A 13,904-nucleotide genomic window follows, 5' to 3' on the forward strand; every position below is an offset into this window, starting at 1 on the left:
TTTCAGTCAGAAAAACACTCCTCAACCATCATCTGCTTCCTGCCCCAGCCAAATTTGGATCCAATTTGCCAAATTTCCTTGGATCCCATAGGCTCTTACCTTCACTATCAGTCTCCCATGTGGGACCTTAGTTAAAAACTTTGTTGAAGTCCAAGTAGATGACATCAAATGCATTACCCTCGTCTACACACCTGGATATCTCTTCGAAAAATTAAATCAGGTTGATCAGTCATGACCTCCCCTTAAGAAAACCATGCTGACTGGTTTTGATCAATCGCTGCCTCTCCAAATACAGATCCATTCTGTCTCTCAGAATTTCTTCCAATACTTTCTCCACCACTGAGGTTAGACTGACCTATAGATTCCTAGTTTATCCCTTTCTCCCTTCTTGAATAGGAGTACCACATTAGCTATCCTCCAGTCCTATGGCACCTCTCCTGTGGCCAGAGAGGAATTGAAAATTATTGTCAGCTTGCTATTTCTTGCTATTTCCTCCCTTGCCTCACTCAGCACCCTGGGAAACATTTCATCTGGCCCTGAAGATTTGTCTACTTTTAAGCCTGCCAGACCACTCAGAATCTCCTCTCTGTCAACGTTAATCTCTTTAATTTTACTACAGGCCTTCTCCCTGATTTCTATAATCACTCTGTCCCTCTCACGAGTGAACACTGACACAAAGTACTCATTTAGAACCCAATCTACATCCTCCAGCTCCACACACAAATTAATGGGCCCTACTCTTTCCCTAGTTATCCTTTTGCCCTTAATGTACTTGTAAAACAACTTAGGATTCTCTTTTATTTTACCTGCCAGTATCCTTTCACTCTCCTAATTTCCTTTTAAGAGTCCCTCTTGCACATTCTAGAAACCCCTAGGGCTTCTGCTGTTTAGAGTCCTCGATCTTTGCCATAAGCCTCCCTTTTCTCCTTATCCAATGCTGTATATCCCTTGATATCTAGGGTTCACTGGATTTGTTGTCCCACTTTTTTTCTTGATTGGAACATGTTGGTCCTGTACTCCCCCTATTTCCTTATGAATGCCTCCCACTATCTCTGTCACAAATTTACCTAAAAGTGTCTGCTCCCAGTCCACTCTGGCCAAATCATAACTGATCTTATTAAAATCGGCCTTCCCCCAGTTTAGAACTTTGATCTCAGACCCATCATTGTCTTTTTCCATAGAAATCTTGAATATAATGAAGCTATGATCGCTGTTGGCAAAATATTCCCCCACTCATACCATCTGTAAAATGCTCCTCCACTCCCTCAGTCATATTGGAGTCAAAACATTAGTTTTTGTCTCTTTCCACAGGTGATGCCAAACCTGCTGAGTTTTCCCTGCACTTTCTGTATTTATTTACAATGTGTTCACCTGATCAATAGTTGGTCACTTTCTGGAACAACTTGGATTGGTTTACCAGTTGATCTCAGTCTTGACAGCTGTATAGCTGTTGTTAACTACCTCAGTATCTCGGTGTTAAAAGGAAGAAAATAAAAAAATGAAAGACTTGCAGTATATCAATGCAAAGCTTTATTGAATTAATTTCTGGACTGATAGATTGGCAAACACTTGACAGTCAATGTTTTTTTTAAGTGCATGCAATGATGCAATAAAAGCAACGAGGATTTTCTTAGGAACATAGGAATTAGGAGCAGAAGTAGGCAATTCCGTCCTTTGAGCCTGCTCCGCCATTCAATCAGATCATGGCTGATCTCTTCCTGGTCTCAAAGCCCTATCTGTTCCCCATATCCCTTTAACCCATTTTTAAAATCAGAAGTATATCTATCTCCCTCTTGAACCACTTAGTGATTCGGACTCCACCGCACTATGGGGCAGCGAGTTCCACAAATTCACCACCCTCTACGAGAAGTAGTGCCTCCTCATCTCAGTTTTATATCTATCACTTCTCAATCAATATCTGTGAGCTCTTGTTCTAGATTGCCCCATAAGGGGGAACATTTGGTCTACATTTACTTTTTCAACACCTTTTAGTATTTTATACACCTCAATCTAGTCCTTCTAAACTCCAGCAAGTATAAGATCAAACTGTTTAATCTCTTGTCATATGTCAACCTTTTCAACCCCGGAATCAGTCTGGTGAACTTCCTCTGAACTGCTTCCAATGCCACCACATCCTTCCTCAAATAAGGAGACCAAAACTGGACACAATACTCCAGATGTGGTCTCGCCCTCACCCTATACAATTGCAACAATACTTCTCTACTTTTATACTCCAGTCCTTATGCTATAAACATTGACATTCCATTTAACTTTCTTATTGCATTTTGTACCTGCATGCAGACATTTTGCGATTCATGAACAAATTGAGGTAAATCCCTTTTCCCAGACACATTTTGAATCTGCTTTCCATTTAGATAATAATTTGACTGACTATTCTTTTGGCCAAAATGGATAACCTCACACTTATCCACATTAAACTCCATCTGCCAAATTTTGGCCCAATCTCCTAGCCTATCTATATCCATCTGTAAAATCTGTATCTCCTCTTCACTGCCTATTTTAGTATCATCTGCAAATTTTACTATGTTACACTCTGTCCCTGCCTGCAGATCATTTATATAGATTGTAAACAGTTGGGGTCCGAGGTCTGAACCCTGCGGCACCCCACTAGTTACAGTTCGCTAGCCAGTGAAAGGCCCATTTAAACCGACCCTCTGCTTTCTGTCAGTCCGCCAATCTTCAATCCAATCTAGTATTCTACCCAAAACCCACTGCGACCTCACTTTCAGGAGCAATCTTTTATGCGGCACCTTGTCAATCGCCTTCTGGAAGTCTAGATATACCACATTCACAGGTTCCCCATTATCCACCTTGGTGGTTATGTTGTCAAAGAACTCAAGAAATTTTGTCAAGCATGACTTACCCTTCATAAAAACGTGCTGAAAATGGTGGATTGAGCTTTGTCTTTGAAAATATTCAGTCATCTCCTCCCCAGCAACTTCCCCACCACAGAGGTCAAGCTAACTGATCTATAGTTCCCTACTTTTTGCCTCTCTCTGTTGTTGAATACGCAGTTACATTAGCAAGTTTCTAATCCACCGGGGCCGTTCCAGAATTCAGGGAATTTTGAAATATTATAACCAATGGACCCATTATCTCGACTGCCACCTCCTTTAATACCATAGATCCCGGAGACTTATCTGCCTTTATTCCCATAAGTTTATTCAATACCTTCTCCCTATTGATGGTTATTGCACTAAATTCATCTGCATTAACTGCAGTTCTTGGAAATTTTTTATTTTCCTCTACCGTGAAGACAGAGGCAAAATATTGGTTCAATGCCTACGCCATCTCCGTGTTTCCCATTATTAACTCATCAGTATTGTCCTCCAAAAGGCCAACATTTACTTTAGCTATTCTCTTCCTCTTTATATGCTTATATAAACTTTTGGTATCAGTGTTTATGTTTTCTGTTCGTTTCCTTTCGTAGTTCATCTTAGCTTTTTTGATCCTATTTTTAGTAGCTTTTTGGTGACCCCTAAAGTTCTCCGAATCCTCCAGCTTACCGCTAGCTTTTATGGTATGCCCTAGTTTTTGCTTTTATGTCCTCCTTGATTTCCTTGTTTAGCCATGCGACATTCTTCTCCCTTTTTCAATTCCTCTTCCTCTCAGGAATATACTTTAATTGAGAGGAGTTTAAGATCTCCCTGAACATCCACCATTGTTTCTCAACTCCTACCCTCAATTATTTGTGCCCAGTCTACTTGGGACATCTCGGGCGAAATTCTCCATTTTCGGCGGAAAGTCCGCCGATCGGCGCAAAAAACGGCGCAAATCCCACTTGCGTCACGTCATAAAAATGGGCCGATAGTCTGCGGCCCGAAATGGGCTAGCAGCGACGTAACGGGATCCGCGCTTGCGCAGTGGTTCACGCCGTGCAGCGTCATACGCGCTGCACGGCGTGACGGCTCATGAGGCCGCGCAGCTCCCCCCCACCCGACCGGAACAGCCGACCGCAACACCCGACTTGATGGCTGGCCGTCGCTCAGCACCGAGGTTCGAGTCACGCGATGTGGAGGCGCTCCTGGACGCGGTGGAGCAGAGGAGGGACGCCATGTATCCCGGGCACGGCCGCAGAGTTGCCCCACGCCACAGCCAGCGTCTGTGGAGGGAAGTGGCAGAGGCCGTCACCGCTGTGGCCCTGACACCACGGACAGGCACCCAGTGCCACAAGAAGGTGAACGACCTCGTCAGAGCAGGCAGGGTGAGCCTCCCCATATCCCCCCCTCCCCCATATCCCCCCTCCCCCATATCCCCTCTCCCCCATATCCCCTCTCCCCCATATCCCCTCTCCCCCAAATCCCCCCTCCCCCATATCCCCCCTCCCCCATATCCCCCTCCCCCATATCCCCCCTCCCCCATATCCCCCTCCCCCATATCCCCCCTCCCCCATATCCCCCCTCCCCATATCCCCCTCCCCCATATCCCCCCTCCCCATATCCCCCTCCCCCATATACCCCCCTCCCCCATACCCCCCTCCCCCATATCCCCCCCTCCCCCATATCCCCCCTCCCCCATATCCTCCCTCCCCCATACCCCCCTCCCCCATATCCCCCCCATATCCCCCCCCATATCCCCCCTCCCCCATATCCCCCCTCCCCCATATCCCCCCTCCCCCATATCCCCCCTCCCCCATATCCCCCCTCCCCCATATCCCCCCTCCCCCATATCCCCCCCTCCCCCATATCCCCCCTCCCATATCCCCCCTCCCCATATCCCCCCCTCCCCCATATCCCCCCATATCCCCCCTCCCCCATATCCCCCCTCCCCCATATCCCCCCATATACCCCCTCCCCCATATCCCCCCTCCCCCATATCCCCCCTCCCCCATATCCCCCCCTCCCCCATATCCCCCCTCCCCCATATCCCCCCTCCCCCATATCCCCCATATCCCAAGTGAATCCAGCCCTAACCTTAACCTCTGCAATGCACGCGCAACCGATGGCGTGCATTCATATACCTGACTAACACTGTTGCCTTTTACCCCTGCCACCAGCCCCCCCCCCCACAGGAGAAGCGCGCACACAACAATAGGGAGCATGTGAGGACTGGAGGAGGGCCCGCTGATGAGAGGCCACTGACCGTACACGAGGAAAGGGCCCTGGAACTGGCTGGCGGACCTGAGGACCGGGAGGTTGCTGATGCAGAGGTCGGGGGCCCACCAGCAAGTGAGCCATCAACAGCCCGTCCCCATATCCCCCCTCCCCTATATCCCCCTCCCCCGTATCACCTGATCACTGCCTGATGTCTAACCATGCATGCTTCATTGTGTATCGCAGGACCAAACGTCCAGGCACCCATCCCCTCAGATGCAGACCGCCCGCAGGATGCCCCTCGGAGACCACAGGAGACGGAGAGACCCGCACCCTCCAGCATGCGACGCCCGCAGGATGCCCCTCGCACACCACGAGAGACGGAGAGACCCGGACCCTCCAGCATGCGACGCCCGCAGGATGCCCCTCGCACACCACGGGAGACGGAGAGACCCGGACCCTCCAGCATGCGACGCCCGCAGGATGCCCCTCGCACACCACGGGAGACGGAGAGACCCGGACCCTCCAGCATGCGACGCCCGCAGGATGCCCCTCGGAGACCACAGGAGACGGAGAGACCCGCACCCTCCAGCATGCGACGCCCGCAGGATGCCCCTCGCACACCACGGGAGACGGAGAGACCTGGAGCAACAGGGAGACGACACCCCCGTCACGTGCGGGAGCGTCCACCCAGCGATGAGGGGGGCAGCCACAGGCCCCCGTCACATCCGAGCCAGAACACCACTACTCAGGACACCACTATCCAGGACACCCCTAACCGGGACACCACTACCCAGGACACCCCTACCCGGGACACCACTACCCAGGACACCCCTACCCGGGACAGCACTACCCAGGACACCCCTACCCGAGAAGACGAAATACCGGACAGTGACTCAGAGTGGATGGGTGGAGACGAACCCCCACCCCAAAGTGCCATGGAGTCAGAGTGGGACGAAGAGCACGACACAACGCCACTGCTGTCACCAACACCCTCCACCATCGCAGAAACACTCACCACGGTTGGGCACTTTAGTGATGAGGCGTCTGGTACACTCACTGGTGCGCACAACACAGCCGTCCCGGTACAGCAGGTGGAGGTAGGAGCAGCAGAGGGACCGGGTGGTCGGAGGGCAGCCCAGGCCAAGCGAACATCTGCCGCCCAGATGGATTCCGGATTCCTGCAGTTACCACACCCACACATAGATCCGATGCAACCACCGACACGGAGACGAGCGAATAGGGTGACGGGTGGCTTGCGGCGGCTGCAGTCGCAGGTGGAGGAGTCCACCCGCGTCCAGGAGCTGGGAGTGGTCCCGGTCATGCGTGCCACCCAGGCTGACACCGCACGGGTGGCGTCCGCGGTGGAGGCAATGGGTGCGACGGTGTCAGACATGGGGAACGGTTTGCGAGGCCTGGGGCCTTCCGTGCAGGCGGCGTCTGTGGCCCAGGAAATGGCTGCCCTCTCACAGGAGGCCATGAGCCAGTGCCAGCGCCAGATGGCAGAGGCGCTCAACGCCATAGCCCAGTCTCAGCAGGCCATGGCCCAGTCTCAGCAGGCCATAGCCCAGTCTCTGCAGGCCATGGCCCAGTCTCTGCAGGCCATGGCCCAGTCTCAGCAGGCCATGGCCCAGTCTCAGCAGGCCATCGCTGAGGGCATCGGCGCCAGTGCGATCGCACTGTAGAGCCGGCGTCGCACTGTCACAGACAGGGTTTGACAACCCCCTGGGCTCCATGGCTGCAAACCTGCAGACCCCTGTCGATACCAGCACGGGCCTCCAGGACTGGCAGCGCCAGATGTCGGGGGCGCGTCGGATGGCCAGTCCGTTCGCATCCCCCACCCATGTAGATGCCTGGGGGCCATCGGGCACCCCGAGGGAGGAGGAGATGGTGTGGTCCGTCCCGGCTCCCTCTGTAGGGGAGGTCCCGGCACACCGCGACACCTCGGACTCCCCCCCCTTCCGTCCCAGGTGCATCGGGTGGGCAACGGGCAGGACAGGTTGGCAGCTCGCCATCCCAGTCGCCCGGGCCGCAGCCTGGCCCATCTAGGCCAGGACGCCCCAGGAAACGGCCGCCAAAGGGATCCCGTGTTAGAGGGCAGGAATCACAGGAGTCCACCTCCAGTTCTGCTGTACCGTCTGGGGAACCACGTAGACGTAGTCAAAGGGCCCGTAAGGCCAAACAATTAGACACTGAGTAAGTTGGCACGGGTGCAGGGCACAGATGAGTTTTAGGGGCTAGGGCACGTGCATGAACTCCTTTGGTTATTAAAGTCAATGTTACACCTACCGAAGCTGCCTTTGTGCTCTGTCCAAAGTGTGCGGGCGTGTCATGTACGTTGAGCGCAAGTGTGTGTGTGACGGGTGGTCTTACCTCAGCCCCAGGTGAGTCTGCCCCCTTCCCCCTGGGCCGCCATCAACATCGCCCGGGCAGAGGATGGGACCGTGCGCTGCAGTGTCACAGCCGCATGCAGGGATGGTCCGGGTGGATGGTGGTACTGTGGCCATGGGTCAGACATAGTCCAACGATGTAGAGCCAGGAGCTCATCGGAGGCGGGTTGTCATCATCCTCCATGGCCTGCGATAGACACGTGTCCACCCGCAACTGGGTGAGCCCGGCCCGTTGTGCCGCCGGTGGATCGGCAATTGGGGGCGTGGTGGTGTGCATGCGGGTGGGGTGTGTGGGGTTGGGGAGGGGGGTGAGGGTGCTGGGTGGGTGGATGGGTGGGGGGTGTGGGTGGTCGGCTGTTGCCATGGTGTGCGGTCTGTGGCCATACTACCCGATTCCCACGCCCATCTAGTCAGTGAAGCGGGCGTCTATCAGTCTGTCCCGTGCCCGCTGGGCCAGCCGGTAACGGTGGACAGCCACCCGCCTGTGTCTACCCCGTCTGCCCTGACCATTGCCCCCATCCCCCTCATCTGGGGAGGACTGCGCCTCTTCCTGCTGCTCCTCCACTCCGCCCTCCTCTGCCTGCGGCACATCGCCCCTCTGCTGGGCTATGTTGTGCAGGACGCAGCACACCACAATGATGCGGCCGACCGTATCTGACCGATACTGGAGGGCGCCCCCAGAGAGGTCCAGGCACCTGAAACGCATCTTCAGCACGCCAAAGCACCTCTCGATCACTCCCCTTGTCGCTACATGGGCATCATTGTAGCGGTTCTCCGCCTCATTGCGTGGCCTCCGTATAGGCGTCATCAGCCACGATCGCAATGGGTCGCCCCTGTCGCCCAGCAACTAGCCCCTCAGCCGGGGATGGCGTCCCTCGTACATGCCGGGGATGGATGACCGCGACAACACGAATGAGTCGTGTACACTGCCTGGGTGACGGGCGCAGACGTGCAGGATCATCATGCGGTGGTCGCAGACCACCTGTACGTTCATCGAATAGGTCCCCTTCCTATTAGTGAACACGGCCCTGTTATCTGTAGGTGGCCGCACGGCGACGTGCATCCCATCAATCGCGCCCTGGACCATGGGGAACCCGGCCACGGCAGAGAAGCCCACGGCCCGGGCATCTTGGCTGGCCCGGTCCACGGGGAAGCGGATGTAGCGGTGCGCCATGGCATAAAGGGCATCTGTCACTGCCCGGATGCACCGATGTCTGCGATATGCCGGACAGGTCCCCACTCGGTGCCTGGAATGACCCCGTTGCATAAAAGTTCAGGGCCACCGTAACCTTGACGGCCACGGGGAGAGGGTGTCCCCCGCCAGTGCCACGTGGTGACAGGTGTGCCAGCAGGTTGAAGATGTGTGCCACGGTTTCCCGGCTCATCCGGAGTCTCCTCCTGCATTCCCGGTCCGTGAGGTCCTGGTATAACTGCCGGGGCCGGTACACACGGGGCGCCCTCGGGTGCCTCCGTTGCCGTGGGGCCGCGACGTCCTCCTCCCCCTCCTCGTCCTGTCGGTCAGGTGTCCCTCCAGCCTGGGCGGCTGCCGCCTGCCCCTCTGCGGCAGCCTGCGCCGCCTCTCTGGCACGCTCCTCCTCCTCCTCATCCAGGGCAACATAGACATGAGCGGCTGCCACCACGGCGGCCAACATCGCTGGATGGTCTGAAAACATGACGGCCTGGTGGGGGGGGAGGGGAACGACGACATGTCATCATTGCCCATATCCCCTCCTCCCCCCAGCCAGGTGGCATGGACCGCATGGGTCCAACTGTTGGAGGCTGGCACCTGGCCAGGTGGACCAACTCATTTGCCCTCCCATCACCCACCCCGGCACGGACCCCCCCCAACCTCCACCCCAGCACGGACCCCCCCCCAACCTACACCCCAGCACGGACCCCCCCCCCAACCTCCACCCCGGCACGGACCCCCTCCCCAACCCCCAACCTCCACCCCAGCACGGACCCCCCCCAACCCCCAACCTCCACCCCAGCACGGACCCCCCCCCAACCTCCACCCCAGCACGGACCCCCCCCCCAACCTCCACCCCAGCACGGACCCCACCCCCCAACCTCCACCCCGTCACGGACCCCCTCCCCAACCCCCAACCTCCACCCCAGCACCGACCCCCCCCCAACCCCCAACCTCCACCCCGGCACGGACCCCACCCCCCAACCTCCACCCCCCAACCTCCACCCCAGCACGGACCCCCCCCCCCAAGCTCCACCCCAGCACGGACCCCCCCCCAACCTCCACCCTGGCACGGACCCCCCCCCAACCTCCACCCCAGCACGGACCCCCCCCAACCCGCAACCTCCACCCCAGCACGGACCCCCCCCCAACCTCCACCCCAGCACAGACCCCCCCCCAACCTCCACCCCGGCACGGACCCCACCCCCAATCTCCACCCCAGCATGGACCCCCCCAACCCCCAACCTCCACCCCAGCACGGACCCCCCCCCAACCTCCACCCCAGCACGGACCCCCCCCCCAACCTCCACCCCAGCACGGACCCCCTCCCGGCACTCCCCCGGAGCCCAGCCTACTCTAACCACCCCCCCCCCCCCGCCGCACACACACACACACAAGCCGAGACACACCTCTCCTCACGCAATCAGTCTGCGGCAACGCCATTTCCTGCCCAGAGCCAACCCCCCAGGCCGTCACTCACCTCCTCGCTGGTCGGCGTGAGCCTGGAGCACCGGGTGACGCCGATGAAAAGGAGGTTTAATTCACGTCGACGTGAACGGTCATCACGTCGACGGGACTTCGGCCCATCCGGAAAGGAGAATATCGGCAGGCCGAAAATCGGCTGCCTTGCGCAGACCCATGACATTCTCCGCGGCAGCGGCGCCATTAACGCCCCGCCGACTTTTCTCCCTTCGGAGACTTCGGCGGGGGCGGGGGCGGGATTCACGGCGGCCAACGGCCATTCTCCGACCCGGCGGGGGGTCGGAGAATGACGCCCCTCTTTCTTGAGGCCTGTATAATTACCTCTGCCCAATGATAAAACTCTAGTATGGCACTCTGTCCTCTCTCGTGAATCTGAATTTGAAATTCTAGCATGCTGTGATCACTCCTCCCAAGACGATTCTTAATGACAAGACTATTTATCGACCCTTCTTTGTTACATTTTACTAAATCTAAAATAGCCAGCTCCCTGGTTGGTTCCATAGCATATTGCTCTAAGAAACAATCCCTCATGCCCTCCATGAAACTCGAGGCTCCCAATGAGCCAGAGAAGACACAGCCAGAGTGAGACTGCAAAGAGTGAGTTTGGGAATTTGAATAAAGGTGGGAATTTGAAGCTGGGTGGGGAGGAAGTGCTTTTTATCCCTGGAAAGTGACTGGTAAGTAGTTTTTCTGTTTTCTTTTTCTATTCATTGGTATATTTATTTATTTTTTTTCTTCGTTGTTTATTTATTTTTTTGGAAATTGTAGTTGTTGAAGTTAACCGAAGGTTTAAGACATGGCAGGAGATCTCAGACCCGTGTCATGCTCCTCGTGTGCAATGTGGGAGCTCAAGGACACGTCCACTGTCCCTGGCTACTTCACGTGCAAGAGGTGTGTCCAGTTGCAGCTCCGGTTAGACCGCTTGACGGCTCTGGAGCTGCGGATGGACTCACTTTGGAGCATCCGCGATGCTGAGGACGTCGTGGATAGCACGTTTAGTGAGTTGGTCACACCGCAGGTGAAAGGTACTGAGGGAGATAGAAAATGGGTGACCAAAAGACAGAGCACGAGTAGGGAGGCAGTGCAGGTGTCCCCTGTGGTCATCTCCCTGCAAAACAGATATACCGCTCTGGATACTGTTGAGGGAGATGGCTCACCAGGGGAAGGCAGCAGCAGCCAGGTTCATGGCACCGTGGCTGGCTCTGCTGCGCAGCTGGGCCGGAAGAAGAATGGCAGGGCTATAGTGATAGGGGACTCAATCGTAAGGGGAATAGACAGGCGGTTCTGCACACGCAATCGAGACTCCAGGATGGTATGTTGCCTCCCTGGTGCAAGGGTCAAGGATGTCCGGAGCGGCTGCAGGGCATTCTGGGGGGTGGAGGGTGAACAGCCAGCTGTCGTGGTGCACATAAGCACCAACGATATAGGTAAAAAACGGGACCAGGTCCTCCAAGCTGAATTCAGGGAGTTAGGAGTTAAAATAAAAAGTAGGACCTCAAAGGTAGTAATCTCAGGATTGCTACCAGTGCCACGAGCTAGTCAGAGTAGGAATGTCAGGATAGATAGGATGAATGCGTGGCTCGAGAGATGGTGCAAGAGGGAGGGATTCAAATTTCTGGGGCATTGGAACCGGTTCTGGGGGAGGTGGGACCAGTACAAACCGGACGGTCTGCACCTGGGCAGGACTGGAACCGATGTCCTGGGGGGGGGGGGTTTGCGAGAGCTGTTGGGGAGAGTTTCAACTAATGTGGCAGGGGGATGGGAACCGATGCAGGAAGTTGGAAGGTAGTAAAACAGGGACAGAAACAAAAGGCAGTAAGGGGGAAAGTGTAAGGCAGAGAAGTCAGAGTCAAAAATCATAAAGGGCGACAGTATAAGGTACAGTGACTGAGGGGAGCTCAGTGAATAGGACCAGGAATACTAAAAGGAGTAAAACGGGAAGTAAAAACATTAATGGTAAGCGACGTGGCAGGTTGTTACATGAAGATATGGGTTCAACGGCAAGGAAAATTAGGAGAAAAGTTAAGAGTCAATATAGCTTAGGAGAGGTTACTGATCGAGGTGTTAAGATTCAAAACAGAGGTAAAAAAGCCAACATAAGTGTACTTTACCTGAATGCTCGTAGTATTCGGAATAAGGTAAATGAGTTGATGGTGCAAATCATCGCGAATGACTATGATTTAGTGGCCATTACTGAAACATGGTTAAAGGATGGTCACGACTGGGAGTTAAATATCCGAGGGTATCAAACTATTCTGAAGGACAGAGTAGATGGTAAGGGAGGTGGTGTAGCTCTGTTATTTAAGGATGACATCTGGGCAATAGTAAGGGATGACATCGGTGCTATGGAGGATAAGGTTGAATCCATTTGGGTGGAAATCAGGAATAGTAAGGCGAAAAAGTCACTGATAGGAGTAGTCTATAGGCCACCAAATAGTAACATTATGGTGGGGAAGGCAATAAACAAAGAAATAACTGATGCATGTAGAAATGGTACAGCAGTTATCATGGGGGATTTTATTCTACATGTCGATTGGTTTAACCAGGTCGGTCAAGGTAGCCTTGAGGAGGAGTTTATAGAATGTATCCGCGATAGTTTCCCAGAACAGTATGCAATGGAACCTACGAGGGAACAAGTGGTCCGAGATCTGGTCCTGTGTAATGAGACAGGATTGATTCAGGATCTCATAGTTAGGGATCCTCTCGGAAGGAGCAATCACAATATGGTGGAATTTAAAATACAGATGGAGGGTGAGAAGGTAAAATCAAACACTAGTGTTTTGTGCTTAAACAAAGGAGATTACAATGGGATGAGAGAAGAACTAGCTAAGGTAGACTGGGAGCAAAGACTTTATGGTGAAACAGTTGAGGAACAGTGGAGAACCTTCCAAGCGATTTTTCACAGTGCTCAGCAAAGGTTTATACCAACAAAAAGGAAGGACGGTAGAAAAAGGGAAAATCGACCGTGGATATCTAAGGAAATAAGGGAGAGTATCAAATTGAAGAAAAAAGCATACAAAGTAGTAAAGATTAGTGGGAGACTAGAGGACTGGGAAATCTTTAGGGGGCAACAGAAAGCTACCAAAAAAGCTATAAAGAAGAGTAAGATAGATTATGAGAGTAAACTTGCTCAGAATATAAAAACAGAGAGTAAAAGTTTCTACAAATACATAAAACAAAAAAGAGTGGCTAAGGTAAATATTGGTCCTTTAGAGGATGAGAAGGGAGATTTAATAATGGGAGATGAGGAAATGGCTGAGGAACTGAACAGGTTTCTTGGGTCGGTCTTCACAGTGGAAGACACAAATAACATGCCAGTGACTGATGGAAATGAGGCTATGTCAGGTGAGGACCTTGAGAGGATTGTTATCACCAAGGAGGTAGTGATGGGCAAGCTAATGGGGCTAAAGGTAGCCAAGTCTCCTGGCCCTGATGGAATGCATCCCAGAGTGCTAAAAGAGATGGCTAGGGAAATTGCAAATGCACTCGTGATAATTTACCAAAATTCACTAGACTCTGGAGTGGTCCAGGCGGATTGGAAATTAGCAAATGTGACACCATTGTTTAAAAAAGGAGGTAGGCATAAAGCGGGTAATTATAGGCCAGTGAGCATAACTTTGGCAGTAGGGAAGATGCTGGAATCTATCATCAAGGAAGAAATAGCGAGGCATCTGGATGGAAATTGTCCCATTGGGCAGACGCAGCATGGGTTCATAAAGGGCAGGTCGTGCCTAACTAATTTAGTGGAATTTTTTGAGGACATTACCAGTGCGGTAGATAACGGGGAGC

Source organism: Scyliorhinus torazame, chromosome 16 (genome assembly GCF_047496885.1).
Source record: "Scyliorhinus torazame isolate Kashiwa2021f chromosome 16, sScyTor2.1, whole genome shotgun sequence".
In the NCBI taxonomy this organism is placed as follows: Eukaryota; Metazoa; Chordata; class Chondrichthyes; order Carcharhiniformes; family Scyliorhinidae; genus Scyliorhinus; species Scyliorhinus torazame.